At 46.7% G+C, this 20,942-nt stretch overlaps 1 protein-coding gene across 4 annotated transcripts in view; it reads right to left on the bottom strand.

The window, feature by feature from the left end:
* Nucleotides 1-11,476, bottom strand: part of MAPK9 (mitogen-activated protein kinase 9) — a 68,889-nt gene extending 57,413 nt beyond the window's left edge. For all 4 annotated transcript variants that reach the window (XM_068980297.1, XM_068980296.1, XM_068980295.1 and 1 more), the window contains exon 1: nucleotides 11,444-11,476. The gene's annotated coding sequence lies outside the window, so the exon portion shown is untranslated. The remainder of the gene's footprint in view (nucleotides 1-11,443) is intronic.
* Between the last annotated feature and the right edge of the window lie 9,466 nt (nucleotides 11,477-20,942).

The following is a 20,942-nucleotide window of genomic DNA, read 5'->3' as shown; positions in this document are numbered from 1 at the left end:
TCTCCAGACAAGAATACTGGAGTGGATAGGCATCCCCTTCTACAGGGAATCTTCCCAATCTAGGGATAAAACTCTGGTCTCTTGCATGCAGGCAGATTCTTTACCTGCCCCCAATATTACATCATTAGGTCAATAATTAATACAATTTCATCTCAAGATTTTAAATAATTTTTAAATTAAAATAAGTTGCCCTTATCAGGCAGGGAAAAAAAGTCACTTAAGAAAGAATCTGTTAGAGCCACCTCCTCTGCCAAGCCTGGGCTTCATGAGAGCAAGAGAAAGAATCCCAAGCCAAAAGAAGAAAGCATGTAAATTAACTATTAATGAAATCAACTCCTGAGATGTATTTCAACAAAATGGACCTCGTGATCCTGGTGGCTCAGCAGTAAAGAATCTACCGGCCAATGCAGGAGATGCAGATTCAATCTCTGGGTTGGGAAGATCCCCTGGAGAAGGAAATGGCAACCCACTCAGTTTTCATTCCAATTCCAAAGAAAGGCAATGCCAAAGAATGCTCAAACTTCTGCACAATTGCACTCACCTCACATGCTAGTAAAGTAATGCTCAAAATTCTCCAAGCCAGGCTTCAGCAATACGTGAACTATCAACTTCCTGATGTTCAAGCTGGTTTTAGAAAAGGCAGAGGAACCAGAGATCAAATTGCCAACATCTGCTGGATCATGGAAAAAGCAAGAGAGTTCCAGAAAAACATTTATTTCTGCTTTATTGACTATGCCAAAGCCTTTGACTGTGTGGATCACAAGAAACTGTGGAAAATTCTGAAAGAGATGGGAATACCAGACCACCTGACCTGCCTCTTGAGAAATCTGTATGCAGGTCAGGAAGCAACAGTTAGAACTGGACATGGAACAACAGACTGGTTCCAAATAGGAAAAGGAGTACGTCAAGGCTGTATATTGTCACCCTGCTTATTTAACTTATATGCAGAGTACATCATGAGAAACGTCGGGCTAGAAGAAACACAAGCTGGAATCAAGATTGCCGGGAGAAATATCAACAACCTCAGATATGCAGATGACACCACCCTTATGGCAGAAACTGAAGAGGAACTCAAAAACCTCTTGATGAAAGTGAAAGAGAAGAGTGAAAAAGTTGGCTTAAAGCTCAACATTCAGAAAATGTTGATCCAGGGGATCATGGCATCTGGTCCCATCACTTCATGGGAAATAGATGGGGAAACAGCATCAGACTTTATTTTTTGGGCTCCAAAATCACTGCAGATGATGACTGCAGACATGAAATTAAAAGACGCTTACTCCTTGGAAGAAAAGTTATGAGCAACCTAGATAGCATATTCAAAAGCAGAGACATTACTTTGCTGACTAAGGTCCGCCTAGTCAAGGCTATGGTTTTTCCAGTGGTCATGTATGGATGTGAGAGTTGGACTGTGAAGAAAGCTGAGCGCCAAAGAATTGCTGCGTTTGAACTGTGGTGTTGGAGAAGACTCTTGAAGAGTCTCTTGGACTGCACGGAGATCCAACCAGTCCATTCTGAAGGAGATCAACCCTGGGATTTCCTTAGAAGGAATGATGCTAAAGCTGAAACTCCAGTACTTTGGCCACCTCATGCGAAGAGTTGACTCATTGGAAAGGACTCTGATGCTGGGACGGATTGAGGGCAGGAGGAGAAGGGGATGACAGAGGATGAGATGGCTGGATGGCATCACTGACTCGATGGACGTGAGTCTGAGTGAACTCCGGGAGTTGGTGATGGACAGGGAGGCCTGGCGTGCTGCGATTCATGGGGTCGCAGAGTCGGACACGACTGAGCGACTGAACTGAACTAGTATTCTTGTCTAGAAAATCCCATGGACAGAGAAGCCTGGCGGACTACAGTCCAAGGGGTCACAAAGAGTCAGACACTATTCAGCTACTTAAAAACAACAACAAACTAAAGAAACAGTCATAAACAAAGTGGACACCAACCAGGTTTCAGAAGACAATTCACAAATTGAGAAGTGTAAGAATTCTTCAGGCAACCACGGAAGGTGGAGTCCCTGACTTAACTCCATCACTAGCAGGTGCTGGTTCCTCACCTCGGCTCCCAGCAGTGGGATCCACTGCCCGTCACACCGCCCTGTCACTCAGCTTCTGCAGGTCTGCCTCCGCCTCCCTCTGCCAGGCGAGGAGCTCCTCAAAAGGAGGGAGGGCCTGTCTTCCCTCTCATACAACATTACGAAATGCCAACCAATGGTCCACTGAGAAAGCTCCTAGGAGGATACACTCTGCGCTTACAGACCCGAGTGTGGGGAGTGGATGCCTCAAGGTTAGGAAGCGGCATGGCCTCTACTAAAGGCAACTGCCTCAGGTCTACACCCTCCCCACCTACCATGCTGCTTCAGTGAATGCTTGTCAAATGAATTGCTCTAACTGAAAAGCTCTATTTCTTCAAGACTGGAGACTCCTATAGGATCCCCTCCAGGATACTGGAATAAAATCTACCCACTCTAGGAATAAACATTGGGCGGGAGGAACATTCCTATCTGTTTAGAGCCTGGAGTAAGAAATGCTTTAAAAGTTTTTTCCCTACCTCTAGAACTCTAAATATAAACAACGCAGGTACTGTAAATACAGTATTAAATCTCTGATTATCTTTTCTAAATAAAAAAATTAGCTCTAACTATAGCTTTCTGGGGCTTCCCAGATGGCACTAGTGGTAAAGACCCTGCCTGCCAATGCAGGGGACGGAAGAGGCACGGATGGATTTGATGCCTGGGTTGGAAGGTGCCCTGGAGGAGGGCACGGCAACCCACTCCAGTATTCTTGCCTGGAGGATCCCACAGACAGAGGAGCCTGGCGGGCTACAGTCCATGTGAGCAGGACACAAAACGCCGGACACAACTGAAGTGACTTAGCACAGCACAGCACAGCTTTCCACCACAGCTTTACGCAGTTCTACCATTTTAAAATGGGAAACAACAGTGGAGAGCATATAATGTGCGACTTGGGGAGATGTCAGCTACTATTTAGTTACTATTTACTGACTTCTCCCAACAAACATTTCCTGACAGCCTCCTGTGCACCAAACATGAGGGATGTGTGTGTATTTGAGTGTCTGTGTGTCAGCCGCTCAGTCACATCCGACTCTTTGCCACCCCGTGGACTGTAGCCCGCCAGGCTCCTCTGTCCATGGAATTCTCCATTCAAGAATCCTGGAGTGGGTTGTCATTCCTTTCCTCAGGGGATTTTCCCGTCCCAGGGATCAAACCCAGGTCTCCAGCACTGCAGGCAGATTCTTTACTCTCTCAGCCACCAAGGAAACCATGGAGTACTAATCAGACAATCCTTTCCCTCCAAACCACCAACGCATAATTAACATACCACACAGGAAGTGTCCTGGGGGCATGCACTGTCTGCAGGGCGGCAGTCCAGCAGAGCGGTGGGCAGAGGCAGAGAACAAGTGGAATGTGTGAGTGAGAGGCAGACGTAGAGGAAGGCTTCCTGGAGGAGGCAAGACCTGCATGCAAGTAACAACCTAGTTGTGACAAAGCAGGTACTTTCACACATACTGGTGAGCATAAATTAGTGTGAATTACATAAATCCGTAAAACACTATTTGGAAGTAAAATAGGTAACATCTAAGGGAAAATCTGCATGACTCCTGACCTGGCAACTACAATTCTACATAAATGCACCTGACAAATATACATGTACAAGGACGCAAAGAGCACTGCTTGTAACAGGCAAAACACTAGAAATAATCTAAAAAGCACCCTTGGAATGACTGAAGAATCATGGCATAAAAGCATAATAAAGCCATTAAAAACAATGCAGGGACTTTAGGCATTGATATGGAGAGATGTTTAAGATATATCAGGAAATAAAACAAGGCAAAGAAGAGTACAGACAGTAAATCCCAATGTACAGAAAAAGACACAGACAAGACGCTAGCAAGTGCAGAGAAGCAGTGGAAAACGAGACTTTCATTCCTGACATCACAACTTTTTTTTTTCTTTTACCTATGCACATATTTCACATTTTAAAAACTAAACACTTTTAAATAAAAAGCTGACGAATGGTCACTCTGACCCCTTTACAGAGAATGGATTTGAGGCAGATGAGACTGGAGACAGGAAGGCAAGTGGGCCAGGCTCAGTACACAGTTATATACACTCTCCTAACAGCTTGTGAGATCCAGGTACTATCCTCACCCTGCAAATGAGCAAACAACTTGGAGACAGGAAGTAACTTGCCCGGATTCTCAGCTGGAGAGTAGCATAGCCTGGATTTGAATTGAGGTGTATTTGACTACAATATTCATGTTCTTCCCAATATACTACTGGAATATCTCTAATTTTATTTAGAAAGTAAAGTGATTGTCAAAGGGCTAGTTAGGACCAGGACAAAATAACACAGACCTTCTTCACATCTTATCTTGTTGGCTTCAACCCACCTAGACACGTTTGTTCTGATGATGAAGATAATGCAGTGATCCACAGAATCAAACCTTTAATCACACTAATGCTTCAGAATACCCAGGGCATTCAATATTTAAGTGAACTGACTGCTGTGATTAAAAGCAGACTGTCACAATCACCTTCTTTGTTTCAATGCTTGCTGCCAGAAGTTTTAATCAAATTGTTCTTTTTTCCTACTTTATTCTTATTAAAAATAGTATTCGTGTGTGTGTGTGTTAAGTCACTCAGTCGTGTCTGACTCTTTGAGACCCCAAAGACTGTAGCCCACCAGGCTCCTCTGTCCATGGAATTCTCTAGGCAAGAATACTGGAGTGGGCATCCATTCCCTTCTCCAGGGATCTTAGCACAACTTAATCCTCCCTGAATAACCAAAAACCTCACAGCACTTCAGGGCCACTCTTTTGAACATCAGTTCTTAACTTATGGCATATACTATGACACAGAATAACCACTAGTAGTTGGTTATCATGTCACCCACAGTTGGATCCTAAGGATCTAGCAAGAACTCCCCCCACTGGCCCCTTGCAGTCATCAGTCTCCCCACGTCCCGTTGTGAGTAAAGGCCTCACTGTGCCCGAGACACACCAACAGCCAAAGTGCTCTCCAGCCTCCATTCCTGACACCTCAGATCTATGGTATACACACCATCTTAGAAATATCTGTGCACATGAAAACCTTTACACGAATGCTCAAGAAGCTGTATCTGTAATAGTTCAAAACTGGAAGAAATCCAGATGTCTTTCAGTGGGTGAATGGTTAAACAAATTGCTGTACATCCATCCATACAACCGACTACCACCTGGCACTCAAAATGATTGAATTACTGATATTCAACAACAATTTGGGTAGGTCATAGGGCATTATGAAATTTTAGTGACAAAAGCCAATTTCAAAAGGCCCATAATCCATGTATACAACATCCCTAAAATGAAAAATTACAGAGATATAGAACAGATTCGTGGTCGCCAGGGATGATGGATGGTGGGGGAGAAGGGGGGGCAATGTGGTTATAAAGGGGTAGTACAGGGCAGGATCTTAGGGATGATGAAATAGATCTGTATCTTGATGACAATGACGGTGGTTATATGAACCTCCATATGTGATAAAATGACAGAGAACTATACAAACGCTGTACCGATACTAACTGCCTGGTTCTGGTATTGCACTATAGCGATATAAATACACAACCATTGGGGGCAACCAGGTGAAGGGGGCACAGGGCCTCTCTACTATTTGTGCAACTTCTTAGGATTTGTAATTATTTCAAAACAAGAATTAAAGAGACTTGTTGAAAAGGATTTGTGATTATACTACTCTTATGTTTGAGTTCCTTCAGTAGCGACCGATTGTGTTAAGGGTAAACTTCGAATCCCGAGCGCAGCAGAGGAGTCCTGTAGGGCCTCTGGCTCACTCTCAGGCATTATCAAGCCCCCCCGGGAGCAGCAGGCTCCAGCTCCTGCACACCTTCAGGTTCCTTTGCCTGAGTTGTCCTATCTGCCTGAAATGACTTCCCTCCCCCTTCTGTGTTCCTGGCCAACGTTCCTCCTTCCAAGTCCAGGGCAAGCTTTTCTGCAAGTCTTCCTCAGCAGGCCTTCCTTTCCAGCCGTGCCAGGCACGCCCCCTTTTCTGAGCATCACCATCTGCATTCGTGTGCCTTGCAAGTCTATCTCCACTTCTACTCTGTGAGCTCCTCTATTTCTTAGCCCTCTACTAACTACACAGTGGGTGCCCAGCAAATACTTGTTAAAGGAAAACTAAACGGGACCGTAAGTGCACGGCAGCTCTGCAGTCAGACGGCAGTGGGTCTGCCACGTATGTGGGTGAGTGAACTTGGGCAAGCACTTATCCTCATCTGTAGAAGGGGGATAACTGCAGAATCAACCTCTGAGGACAGCTAGCACAGTGGATCCGCCTTAGCCGACCTTAGAACAGCTCTTACCACACCCATTCTGCTTGTTCCAAACAAATATCTGCATTCTGAAAATGTGGACTCAACCCTGGTGAGTGCAAAGCCTGATGACACAGTTAATGCTGGTGAGCACCCCCATGAAAGACACGACAGGAAGCAACGCACAGAATTTACTTTCCATTCTAGGGCATGACAGGTAGACGGTATGTCATGAGATTTGTAGACGGCATCCACTTTACAACATATAATAGTAGCTATGTTTCTGAGAGTTAAGAGTTAGAAAAACAGATTTGATTCCAGAATCAGACCTAGGGGATTCACTACCTGGTTTGCATCCTTAAGCCTAGATATTCTGAAATCAAACTAGTAGCAGCATCAATTTAGATACACAATATTCAAATAGTGTAACAAATTAAATTATTTACAATTCTGTAGAAATATATGTGTATGTATAAGTATATATATTTTAAGGAAAAGGAGTTGTTTTAAAGCCAATCATTATTATTCTTTCTCTCAGAATCATTGTAGGGAGCAGAGCTATGCTTTTTAAACAAACTGTTCTAAATAAAATTATGTTTTTAAACCAAATCCCCAGGTTTTTCATATGCTGGCCTATGGAAAGACAGACTAACAGGTGGTTTTCACACTGTTCATTCTCCTAATGCCAAATATTTCAAGTATGGAAATACTTTAAATAACAACCTTAAAACAGGCCAGAATTTATTTAACATAAAGAGAGTTAACATTAACACCTCGCTTTTGAAAAAGTGAAAGTGTTAGTTGCTCAGTTGTTTCCAGGTTCCTGTGTCCTTGGGATTTTCCAGGCAGGAATACTGGAGTGGGTTGCCATTCCCTTCTCCGGGGGTTCTTCTTGACCAAGGGACTGAACCGGGATCTCCTGCACTGTAGGCAGATTCTTTACAGTCTGAGCCACAAGGGAGGGGAAAAAAATCCACCTCATTTGTAATTCATACATCCTTAGAATCTATTTTTATTACTCCTGAAATGTTTTAGAGTATGTAGTCTTTGCTTAAGAAAGGTTCTTAGGTAAAATTAGCTAGGAGAAAGAGGGAGTAGAATATTTTATAAAATCCAAAACCAAAAAAATGAACCCCAAAACCGAATGAAATTAATTTTCTTTAAAGAAATTAGTTTTCTTTAAAGAAAATCAAATTTGCTGAATTCCACTTTCAAGTGTCTAGTAAATTTCCTTAGCTCTAAGAATTCCTATGCTAAAATTGAGACTACTATTGCTGATTATTTTTATATCTGTTAATTTACACCCCAACATTTTCCAAAGAGGATTTGAGGCACCAGTTAAAAATGTTTAACTGGCAATCCAAAGGCCAATATAAAACCTGAAAAGACCCACAGTACTTTATAAAAAATGAATTCTTGCTGTGCAAAAGATACACAAACTTGTCCCCCCAAATAATATGGCCTTTTAATGAATCAAAGGGTCCAGGTACTGAGTATCAACAGTAGCTAACATCATAGTGTGAGCCAATCAAAACTACTTGCCTCTAGAGGAAGCGCACATCCCACCTAAGAAGGCTCCATGGATCCAACCAAACCTTGTCTAAATCCAACTACAAACTTCCAAGGAATACAGAGAAACACAAGAAACTACACTGCAGAGGTACAATCAGTAAGATCCCAATAACAGAAATACTATCGCTTCAACAAATAAACTACAAGGAAAAGAAAAACAGAAATAAAGAGGGATCTACAGATTAAAAGACTTTTAAAAGACATTATCTACCAATCACAATATATGGTCCTTATCTGGATCTGTATTCCAAGGAAGAAGCTATTAAAGGAACTATAAAATTTATGAGACACCTGGAAATCTGAGTGCTGGCTGGCTATTTGATATCACAGAATGACTAATTACTGCTTTTCCAAGTTTGAAAGAATTCTTATTTTTTAAAAATTTTCAGACGTAAACTGAAAAAGTTATGGGTGAAATGACATGATAGTTAGGATTTGCTGGAAAACAATAGCACAGTGTGTGTTGGAGGGTGTGTGAGGGCTGTAGGCACGAGGGCAGGGGTGAAGCAGGTTGGCCAGCAGTTAGTGATTGTTGAAGCTAGATACCACTCTGTTTACTTTCCTCCATGTTTGAAATCTCGTAATAAACAGTTACAACGAAGACTGTTGTTGTAACCAGTCCATACAATCACAAAGGGGCAAATACAAATTTAGTAATTCTTAAGGAAAATCATGTAAAAATGTCACCTTCTTAACCAAGTATCACTAGATCAGAGACAGCTGTGCAGGCATGTGTGTTAGTCACTTCGGTCGTGTCCGACTCTTTGCGATCCTATGGACTGAAGCCTGCCAGGCTCCTCTGCCCGTGAGATTCTTCAGGCAAGAATACTGGAGGGAGCTGCCATGCCCTCCTACTGCCAAATCAACAATGTTAAGGAAAAAATGTGGTTTTGTTTTACCTCATGTATCATGAAATAAATTGGTTTGCTCACTATTAATTGCTTCATATGGCACTTTTCTCTACCCAGAAAATTAAGACATTTTATTTTAAATAGACAAATTGAGGTGTACCTTCTAACATTTATTTAGGAAGGCCAAATAAACACATTTTAATCTGTCAACAAATTATTTAAAGTGGCATCCTGAAAAGTTAAGTTCTCAGGAGTGGATTCTCCTCAAGAAACTCAGGAAAAGAACGCTCTTCAGCGACAAACTATGCCAAAATAGGATTGTTTTTAACCCTGTAGGATCCTTTTGAAGGGGAAAAAAAGGGATAAATGAAGGGAAACGATATCTAGATTGGATTTTATCCTTCCAGAACAAACTAAGAGCCAAAGAGAATACTCAGAGCTAAGGGACTCAGGAAAGAATGCTGATCTGCGGGAGACCTGGGTTCAAATTTCACTTTCCAGCTGCTTGCTACAAAACAGACTGCCGAAACTCTGGGAGCCTCTGTTTCCTCCTGTGTACTAAGTGGAGGCTAGCAGGCCTCCTAGCTGCTATCGCAGGGCTCCAGTGACAAAAGAGAGTTCCTGGACAAACAGGGCCTAGCTGCCCTAGTCGTGGGCTACCCTTCTGCTACCCACTGCAACTCTTCCCTCCTAAACAACCTGCCTTGAAGTCCGGAGTCCGACAATCCTGAAATAAAACTGAATGAGGTCTGCATTTTGCTTGGCTCACAGCACTGAAAACATTTTAAAATAAGCTACTGCCAACAATTGAACATGAACAGAGTGCAGATACAAATCTCAAGTTCTGGCTTCTTTCTAAAAATTGCTGGCTAAGTGGTGTCTGGTTCTCCAGGGTCTCCACTACTCTTAATCTCTCACACCTGGCCCCACAGGCTGATTTTGACCCCAACATTGGGCTGAATATTGGAGAAGGGGATGACAGAGGACCAGATGGTTGGATGGCATCACCGACTTGATGAACATGAGTTCAAGCAAGCCCTGGGAGTTGGTGATGGACAAGGAAGCCTGGTGTGCTACAGTCCATGGGGTCCCAAACAGTGACATGATTGAGCGAGTGAACTCAACTGATTGGGCTGAAGTTCCTCCTTCACCCTGCCCTTCCCCACTTCTTGTCTTCCCCTAGACCTGACAAGTTTCTCATCACCATTCAAGCACCGCCGCCTCCTCCAAGTTTCCACAGCACAGCCCCTGCTCTACAGCAAGCTGTCCGAGCACTGTCTGCATGTCTCCTTTCTCTACTGGGCTCTTGGGCTCTATGGAGGAAGGGACCCTGTTGCTACTGCCTTTGTGTCCCCAGGGCCGAGCAGAAAGCTGACCTGGATAATGTAGAATTCAGTCAATGTGTCCTGAATGCGAGGAAGGAAGTCAGAGCTAATACATTATAAAAATGTCATATTTTATATTACAGCTTGTTCTGATAGTTACCAAATAAAAGGGTCAAGGACATTAAAATGTTTCACAAAACTAAAGCAACCTATCATCTGCATGTAAGTTTCACAAGTTAGTCAGAAGTCACTAAACAGAGAAAGCAGAGGCAACAGGCTGGCAGGGTCATTCAATCACTCATTTACTCACTTAACTGATATTACTGAATACTTACTGTGTGCTTTCTAAGCACTGGGGATAAAGCAGTGGACAAATCAGACAACTACCTGTTTTCAGAAAGCTATAATCCTAATGGGAGAGACAGAAAATAAACAGGCAAATCAACAGAATAATTTCAAACCAGATACTGGGAAGAAAATTAATGTAATGAGACAGAATGACTAGAGGAGGAGAAAGAGTGGTCAAGGAAAGGATTCTGTAAATTGAAACATGTGAGGAGAAGGACCAGAAGGAGTCAGCGGTGCAAAGATCCGGGAGGCAACTCCAATCACTGGATACAAGTGCAAAGGTCCTGAGGTAAACAGGGCTGAATGTTCAAGGCCAGTAAGATGGGTAGGTTAGGAGACCACTGCTCCGGGTTGGGGGACTTCTTGGGAGTGAGCTGGTCAGGGCCCGCTCAGGCACTGCTGGGCACTGAGTATGCAATGACAAGGCACTTGGGGAGCATGAGGATGGGGGACTCGGCGGACTCTGCTACACTCAAACCAGCAAGGAGCAGTATCCCGCTCAATTTTCCACAAGTGTGCACCGGGCGGGCTCCCGCCCAGGGGCTTTCACACACATTCATAGAGCTTGACAACAATCCTGTCCAAAAGGGTAGACATTTCCCCCACTTTGCCGAGGGGAAAACAGAGGAACAGCAAGGATCAGTGCCTTCGCCAAGGTCGCAGGAATCAGATCCCAGGCTCTGAGCATCCGGGAGGAGGTATGCAGCTGGGTGCCAAACAATCGGGGCGGGGGAGGGGGCGCCCACAGACCCTACAGCAGGTCTGCCGGGGCCAGAGCAGGGAGCGAGCCCGCAGCTCTGGGGCGCGGACAGCCGGGCGTAAGGGGGTGACTGCGGCAGCCTGGAGGAAGAGGGGCTGCGGCCGGGGTCGCCAGCACCCCGCAGACCCCACAGAACCCGGTCTTCCCGCTCCGCACCCCCCTGTCCCCGCGGAGCCTGGCCTCGCGGCCTTCCCGCCGCCCCTCCCCGGCGAGGCTCGGTCCCAGAGTCCCCGCTGGGCCTAACCCGCCGGCCGGGCTCACCTCGCCTCCCCGCCGCCGCGCCAGAGGGAGAGGGCAGGCGGGCGGACTGGCGGCGCAGCGCGCTAGCTGCTCGCGGCTCCGCTGCCCCGGGCTCGCCTGGCCGCCCCGCCCCGCTCTGCTCCGCTCCGCCCCGCCGCCGCCGTCGCCGCCGCCGCAAAGGGTGTGAGGGGCGCCGGGGCGCCTAGGACCCTTCCGGTCTGGATTGCTTCTCCTCCGCTGCAGCCGCCGCCGCGGCGCCCGGTCTGACCGACCCGCGCGCCGGCCAATCAGCGCGCGGAGAGCTGGGCGGGCGCGGCCAATCGTGCGCGCGCGGGGCTGGGGCTACTGCCGGGCGGCTCCGGAGGGGAGGCGGGCCGAGCCCCGCGCTGGTTGACCAGGTCTTCGGCGAGCGGCGCTTGGCGGTCGCGCTGCTGATCGCTCCGCTTCCTTATGACGCAGGTCGGGCTCGGCGCGCCGACTGAGCTTTACCGGTGCCCGCGGTGCGGCAGCCGAGCACCGCGCTGGGAAGCGATGGAAAGGGGTACTGACGGGACCGAAAGCCGGGCCTCTGGGCTTGCAGGTGCAGACTGACAGCGGCGAGTCGGCTTGGAGGAAGGCGGAGAAGGTCCATGAGGGGAGGGCCAGGGCGAGGGGAAGCCGGGGCCTTGGCGTCCAGGACTGGGAGGCGGAGGCGGCGAGGACGTGGAGACGAGGGGAATGGACCTTGGATTCCTTTGCTCACTGTGAAGGAGTTTGAGGGTTGCTGCCAGAAGCAATGGCAACCCACTCCATCACCCTTGCCTGGAAAATCCCGTGGACGGAGGAGCCTGGAAGGCTGCAGTCCATGGGGTCGCGAAGAGTCGGACTCGACTGAGCGACTTGACTTTCACTTTTCACTTTCATGCATTGGAGAAGGAAATGGCAACCCACTCCAGTGTTCTTGCCTGGAGAATCCCAGGGACGGGGGAGCCTGGTGGGCTGCCGTCTGTGGGGTCGCACAGAGTCGGACACGACTGAAGCGACTTAGCAGCAGCAGCAGCAGCAGCCAGAAGCCGAGGAGGGACATGGGAGGAGATGGCCATGTGTAGGCCCCGGGCCCCGGCAGGTCAGTGACAGAGGGGAGAAGACTGGCTGGTGAGCCTGGAGCAGAGTTCAAGCCACTTGAACAAAAATTGCCACCATCAAGGATTATGGGAAACTCAGGAGGTCTGGCTGTCAGAGCTGTGGTTTTACAAAGGAGCATTCATTCCTGGGTCTTCTCAGAGGAGAATGGCAGAGTCATAAATGGAGGGAAGGGAGTGCAATGCTGAGGGCCCCTAGGACCTGTGATTTGTTGGCAGTGACCTTCTTCAGAGGTGTCTCCCCCAGCTAGCCTCTGGATCTGGTTCCAGCAGGTCTGAAGGTGTGAAATGATGGGAGAGTTGTTGTCAGACCAGTGTTTCTATTGGCAAAGCTAGAAGTGAGGCACGAAGGCTGGACCCATTGGGGAAAATCTCAGAGGTCAGTGGATGGGGTGAGGGGACTTTGGGGATGGGGAAACTTGTGAACTGTAAAGGAGGACCAGTCCTCATAGGGTGGCCAGGGTAAGGGCCAAACTGGAGGGAAGGAGCAGGACTCTGCAAATGGGGAAGCTAAGGGGCACAGAGCAGGTGGCACGGAGGCTGGCAAGCCTGTGACCCAGGGCCAGGCTGGGGGTACCAGGACCTCAGAAGAGGGGTAGTGTAGAGGAAGGGATCCAGGTACAGAGTTCCCCTTAGGCCACGCTGATCGTGGCTACCAGAGCGAGTTTTCTAAAACTAAGTATGGCCCATCCTTGTTTGAAAGTGTAGTTGCTGAGTGTTGCCTGCACTGATAAGGGCCCACCTGATAGCCTTCTGCCCACACCCAACCATACTGCTACCTGCTCCGGATGCACAACAGAAAATAGGGAGCAAAAATTGCCACCATCAAGGATTATGGGAAACTAATGAGGTCTGGCGGTTTACAAAGAAGCATTCCTAGGTGCCTCTCAGATTAGGAAGGAGCACCCATTCTCAGATACACTGCAGTCCTGACTTTGCAGCAATCACCCCATGCAAAGTGAGTTCCAAAAATCATTGTACACATATTCACCCCATCAGAGGAGAGAATTTCATGTAGAGCTTTCTGAAAGGATTCTGTTTTCTGGCTTATGACGTACCGTGAACATTTATGGACACCGCTGAAGTGACAGGATAGGGATCAGGGAGCTGGTCTATGCTTGGAAGAGTGTACAGAATTCCAGTGGAGGCTTACAAGTGAGAAGATCCTGCCACAAGTGTGTTGAGAACTGTAGGGATGGGGGAGAGGGGAACATATGGGCATGACTGACAGCTGATCTAGCCTGCCAGGTGGGGAAAAGCAGTTGAGGAAGGCCTCCTGGACAAGAGGAAGCCCCAGCTGAGGATGGAAAGCCAGCAGGAATGTGCTGGGCCAGTGCTTTAGGCATACAGAGCATTCAGACCCAGTGGTTCTGAAGTGAAGACCTGCACGCTGTGTTCAGGGAACCACACATCACCTATTCTTGTTGGAGATGGAGAAGGGATACTGGAAAGTTTTGAGGGCTTTGAGGTGGGTGGACTGGCACTGGTGACTGGAGGCCCATAGGCTGGCTTCAGCTCACAGAATGCCTTGTTTAACCCTGAGAGTTTTCCTGTGTTTCTATGTTTTTTAGTTGCCAACATTTAAAAATTGGGAGCTTTCACCTTGAAAACTCTCGAACTGTTGGTTTCACTGTCTGCCAGAGTCAAAGCTCTGGCAACGTGAGGCTCATATTCCCATAGTTTCAGCTGGGACTGAGTGGCAGCTGCCCCATTAGGTGAGACCCCCTAGTTCACCACAGTCTTAACTCTCTATTACCCACACCTGCCTGCAACCTCACTCGCCCCTTACCTACTGGGCCTTGGGGCATCACAGGGTGGAGACCTGGCTATGGAGGTAATGGGCAGCTGTTGTGGAGGATTAAGAAAGGAAGTGAGCAATCTGATGGGATGTTTGTTTTGAAAGATCATGAAGGCACATGAAGTTTCAGGGATGAGGGACTTAAGATCACGAGACCAATTAAAGAGCTATTGCTACAGCCCTTGTAAGAGAAGATGACAGCTGGCCTGGGGCTGAGGCAGCAGGTGTCAAGAGGAAGGAACTGATTTTAAAACTGTTTCAAAACTTTAAGAAAATGCAAATTAATTTACAACCCACTATCAGTACACACCCCGCTACACACCCCAATAGGATGGCTGTATTAGAAAAGACAATAGCGAGTGTTGGCAATGATGTGGAACTCTCATACATTGCTGGTGGAAAAGCAAACTGGTTTATCCACTTTGGAAAACAATTTGATAGTTTCTGATAACATTAAACATATACCTGTCGTATCGCCCAGCAATCCCATCACTGGATATATACCCAAGAGAAATAAAAGCATGTTCACATAAAAAATGTTCATAGCAGCTTTATTCAAAACAGTCAAAAACTAGGAACAACCCATGTGTCCATAATTCAGTGAATGGAAAGGAACTGTGGTATATCCGTGCAGTAGGATATTGCCTGACAGCTGGCCTGATGGCAAGTGCACAGCAAGATAAAGTACTAAAAACAGTAAGTGAAAGAAACCAAACATAAGACCACATATGATTCCATATATATGACCTGGGAAAAGCAAAGTCATATTAGTGGTTGCCAGAGGTCAAGGTAGAGGGTGGGGGGAGATAATTACCAGGAGCCGCAAGTGAATTTTTTGGGATGATCAGTTCACCTCAGTTCAGTCGCTCAGTCATGTCTAACTCTTTGCAACCCCATGGACTGCAGCACGCCAGGTGCTGTCCATCACCAACTCCCAGAGCCTGCTAAAACTCATGTCCATCGAGTCAGTGATGCCATCCAACCATCTCATCCTCTGTCATCTCCTCCTCCTGCACTCAATCTTTCCTAGCATCAGGGTCTTTTCCAGTGAGTCAGTTCTTTGCATCAGGTGGCCAAAGTATTGGAGCTTCAGCCTCAGCATCAGTCCTTCCCATGAATATTCAGGACTGATTTCCTTTAGGATGGACTGGTTTGATCTTGCAATCTACGGGACTCTCAAGAGTCTTCTTCAACACCAAGTTCAAAAGCATCAATTCTCTGACAGCTTTCTTTTGGGGTATTTCTGTTGGGTGTACTCTATTTGTATCTTAATTATGGTGGCCCTCATGACTATGACATGGGTTCAATCCCTGGTCAAGAAGATCCCCTGGAGAAGGGAATGGCAACCCACTCAGTAGTCTTGCCTGGAGAATCCCACGGACAGAGGAGCCTCATGGGCTACCATCCATGGGGTTGCACAGAGTCGGACATGACTGAAGCGACTTAGCACACAGGTGTATGACTGTATATGTATCAAAACTCAGAACTGTGCACCTCAGAAAAGATGACTTAATGTGTGTAAATTATACAAAGCAAACTTAATGTGAAGGAAAAAAAACTTTTTAAGAGGTGGAATTGTTGGGTCTTGGAGATAGGCTGTAGGGGTGAGAGAGGAGTAGTCAGAGAGGAAACCTGGCTTGGTTTTTGACTGGGGACTCCTGCCCTTGGCCTGCTCATGAAGAGGCCCTTTAGAATCTGTTTCTGGCTGCCCTTCCCTGCCCTGGATGCTGCAGACACTGCCCACGTCCCCATCCCACGTGGGCCTCTTCGCCTGGGTTCCGGTCAGGCTCTCCACTTCAGTTATGGTCCTTTGGGCAAGAGATTAGCTTATCTGAGCCTCGGTTCCATGTGGAGTGGGCTTTCAGCCTCTCCCCACAGGGCCTGCTCTCCCTCTCCTCCCTTCAGCCCTCCTCTGTCTTCTCCCCAGCCCTTACCAGGACCAGAGATGTGCCAGAGGGTTCAAGTCAGTACTGTCTCGGTTGTGATATAGAAAGCCACACTGCATTTAAACCAGTGGGAACAATGCGGGGAGTTTCCTGCACTATAGCACCTGAGGGATTGCAGGGGTAAAGCTGGTCTCAGTACTGCAGGCTTGAGAGCCAGGGTGAGGCCTTGGCAGCCAGAGGAAGGCTTTCTGTCCCATCGCATTCCTCTGTGTCCGCTTCCTTCTTCCCATGTCACCTTCTGCTCTCCCACCACCCAAGGGGGATGGCCCTCTGTCTCAAATCAAGTTTGAAAGCCCCCCGTAGGAGGACTGTGATAGCTTGCCCTTCAGGGCTCCCACCCCTGTGCTGGTCAGTCAGTCTCATATGAGGACTTGGAGGGAGAAAGGGTAGAAAACAGTTGGGAAAGGCAGAAGTCTGGATTTTACTCTCCAGTGATAAGAAACAGGGTGTCTGCCCTGGGGGCATAGCTGAAAGTATGGGAGCTGTATGAGAATGGGGAACCCATGGCCCCATGACTGAATGCAGTGATCCTCAGCCCTCCTCCTCAGGTGTTTCCCAGAGTACCAGTTGCTGGACCCTTGCTCAAAGGCAAGGGACTAGAAAACTTTTGTGCAAGTCTGACCAACCCTGAAGCCTAAAGGAAAGGCCTGACCCTCCATCTGCCCACATGTCCCCTACTACATTGACCAGCGGTGAATCTCGGCATCAAAATAAGTGCCACTGTGTGCCCAGGACTGTTCAGCCTACCTTGAATCTGACCGAATAGTCCAAGGTCACATGGCAAAGAAAACTTAGATCAAACAGAAAAACAGGCTACATAGAGAAGGAAATTCCAACAGAAAAATAAATAAATCTTTGCAGGCTTCAGAGGATATGAAAAAATATTGCATCCTTGAAACAAGCTGCTAAGTCGCTTCAGTTGTGTCTGACTCTGTTCGACCCCATAGACAGCAACCCACCAGGCTCTCCCGTCCCTGGGATTCTCCAGGCAAGAACACTGGAGTGGGTTGCCATTTCCTTCTCCAATACATGAAAGTGAAAAGTGAAAGTGAAGTCGCTCAGTCGTGTCTGATTCTTAGCGACCCCATGGACTGCAGCCTAGCAGGCTCCTCCGTCCATAGGATTTTCCAGGCAAGAGTACTGGAGTGGGGCGCCATCGCCTTCTCCGTGCCTTGAAACAAGAACCACCATTTAAAACAATTCAGCACACAAACTATGTCTTGTGCCCTCAGCCGAGCTGGCCTAGAAGTGATGGCATCCTAGGAGGAGCACACCCAGAGCCTAGGTCTTGTTTCTAATGCCATTCTCAAATAAAGGAAACCAGGGGTCCTTAGAGCAACGGCTGATTCTAGGGCAGGGGCTGGGAGTATCCAAGATGAGCTTAGAGCAGGCTGTAGGCAAGAAAGGAAGTGCTTCTGAAGCACATCCACAAACAAGGGGGCGTGCCACAGGAGCCAACTGAAGGAGCTCCCAGTAGCCATCGCTGGAAAATTTGAACAACCAAATAAAAGTAACCTAGTTCTAGGTTGTAACTCAAAGTATAAAAATAAATATCCATGAGTTTCATAGTAATACAAATAGATGATTTAACAACAAAAAAGTAGGGAAGAACAGACAAATCTGTACTGAATTCCAAATAATTTATATAGATACATCCTTCCTATGGAGGTGAAGCATAACTCACTTACTTTTTAAGTGTGGGGTAGGCATTGTGGCTTCCTTCTAAAGAGTTCAGTATGGAATGTGGATTCCCCAGAAAGCCCTGGGGAATAGAGAATCTGACAAACAAAACCTCAGTCAGGTGACCATGTTTAACATAACAGTGATAAGACATGTTGATAGTATGTACCCTTGATATGAAATGATGAGAATGGCATTTTACTTCTGGGATCTTCCTCTCCAAAACACAGAGCACCAGTCTAACCATGAGGATAGCATCAGACAAATCCAAGTGTAAGACATTCTACAAAATACCCACCAATAGTCCTCAAAACTGTCAAAGTAATCACAAACAAGGGAAGTCTGAGAAACTCATAACCAAAAGGAGACATGTGATGTCCCTGAATAGGAAAAGGGAATTAGAGACAAATTATGGACATATGAATGAATTATGGGCTTTAGTTAAACATATCAGAGCTAAAAAAAAAAAAAAAAAGAGCTCTTGGAAATTAAACCATTTGGAAGAAATGAAAAATCTTGGTAATAGGTTGGGAGAGAAAACTGAAGAAACCTCTCAATTAGCAGCACAAAAAGAGAAGATGAATAATAGAAAGGATAAGAAATTACAGGTCATTCTAGTAGCTTGACCTCTGTAGTCAAAGGCTCTACCCCTGAGATATATGCTCCAGCAGCTTCACCTCTGAATAACAGAAAGGCTAGAGAAGCAAAATGAAGTCTACAAAAAGTAACTCAAGAAAACATCCAGACCTGACAGTTATGAGTAACCAGAATGAAAACACTACATGAAAAGAGATCCAAGGCACCTTGTTGTGAAATTTGAGAACATAGGGAACAAAAAGAAGGAAATAAGGAGGTCACTGACAAAGGCATACCAGAGTGACCTGGACTCCTCAGCTACAATACTGAGAACAAGATAAGGGATCACTGCCTTTATGATTCTGAAAGAAACATTTTTATCTGATGTAGAATTCTATAATTAGCTAAAACTTCAATCAAGTATGAGTAATAAAGTCATTTCTAGACATGCTAGGCCTCAAAACATTTACCTCCCAGCATTTTTACTCAAGAAGGATGTGTTCCACCAGAACAAAAAAGGAAATTCAAAAGAAGACTTTAAGAGACAGGAAGCAAGAGAGATGAGTGATGAGGCGGGACTTCCTGGAGGAGGGTGAAAGGTGACCCCAGAGTGACAGCTCTGCCGCTGATGGGGAGGGCAGCTGAACCACATGAACTGTCATCAGCAAGACCCCCATTTCCATCAGGTCACCTTCTTTACTTGAGGACAGAATGCTCAGGAGAACTGGCCCAGATTCTCATCAGTACTTGTCTTGACCATGTGTAATAAGGGTCTCTCCTCTTAGGCTCTGCTGAGGACACACATATCACTCACAGAGGTTTTCCGCTTTTCTCCCAAGAGCAGGAAGTAGACCACGGCGGGCTCAGAAATCGAAGAGACAGAGCAGCCCACTCTCACTGACCAGGCTTCTGCGGCACGTCCAGCACCTGGTTGACACCAAACTCACTCATGATTTTGCCTGCAAGTTCCCCCAGAAAGGGCCTTGTCACCTCCCGGAGAAGCGGAAGTCAGACCACGACCCAAGCCTGCTCTGCTCACCTCCTCTGGGAGCCTCTGCCCAGTGTGGGCACTGCTGCTCTCCCTGCATGGCTGCTGTGTGCTTGTCCTGTGATCTCAAGACTAGGTGGTAGTTTTGTTTGAGTATTATTGTGTGAATGTGATACACAGAACTATAAAGAAAAGCAAGGGATCAATTAGTATGGAAGTGAGGGTGGTCATCACCTCAGGAGTGAAGGATGAAATACATTTTTCTGGTTGTTGTTCAGATAAAGATGTTCTGGCTAGTTTGTAGTCTCCTAACCTCAAAAGTTGAACTGGTCATTGTTTGGTCAGGACAGAAACCAGAGCAGGCATTTCCAGCAGAACTTACACCCTTATTTATTTGTAAGAAGGGCAGACGGAAGGTCTGAGAATGCCATCAGGGCCCCAGGGTTCCTGCCAGCTCTCAGAAGTGGGATCCTGGAGGAGCCCCAGGAGCCTCTGTTGGTGGCCAGCACAGCATGGAGCACTGAGTGATGGGTGAGCTTTAGGGAGCACCGCCACACTGGGTATATTGGTGCTAAGGGCCACAACAGGAGCCCCCATCTACTTCTGTCAGAGCAGAAATAAGTGATACGAATTTCTCAATGAATAATACAATTTCTAAACTTTCAAATCTCCCAGGAGTGCTTCTCACTGGTGGAATTCAGCTTGAAATGTAGTTCCCAGGTTTCCAACCCCCGTTATTCAGGGGAGAGCCTAGAAGGGGAAGGAAAAGTCACTGGCTAGCCCACAGGTAGTCCAGAACTAAGGTCTGGTGGTACTCTAGAGCCCCACATGTCAGTCAGTTGCTGTGAAGACACCATTCGCACTGTCTGGGATAGCGCTTTCATAGGGAGCCAAATTCCAACTCCAGAACTGGCCCTCTGGCTTTCTATCTTCCTGCCTGATTCTATTAATAAAATTGGTGACTTTATAGGATCATTGGGGAAAAAAGTACAAATCTGAGTTTCACCTCTGTGTGCTGTGTGTAGGCTCTGGGCAGCCATCTCAAGCAGCATCTCGTGGCCCAACCTCCTCCAACATCTGTTGAGTGGCTTCTCATTCCAGAGTTCCAAACCTCCTGCATTTTGTTCCACTCTTTTAACACAGTCCTCATTTTCCTTCTAGAAGAACACAGATCATGGGTATGGGGACAATGCCAGTGGCTACCAAGAAAAAGGGCTGCCCCCATGAGCTACTGCTCAGTTTGTTTTGAGGAGCCCTCAAAAAATATGTACACAAAAAGAACAAGATTAACAAAAATCACACACACACACACAATTTTACTGTTATTTATTGTCTTAAAAATTGCATAGTACTTTGATTGTGCATGCTTTTAAATAAAGGGCAAGGTAGCCCACTTGAAACTATTCTCTTG

Source organism: Capricornis sumatraensis, chromosome 9, assembly GCF_032405125.1.
Source record: "Capricornis sumatraensis isolate serow.1 chromosome 9, serow.2, whole genome shotgun sequence".
NCBI classification, from domain to species: Eukaryota; Metazoa; Chordata; class Mammalia; order Artiodactyla; family Bovidae; genus Capricornis; species Capricornis sumatraensis.
The sequence above is the reverse complement of the archived record's forward strand: the minus strand, read 5'-3'. Positions and strand labels throughout refer to the sequence as shown.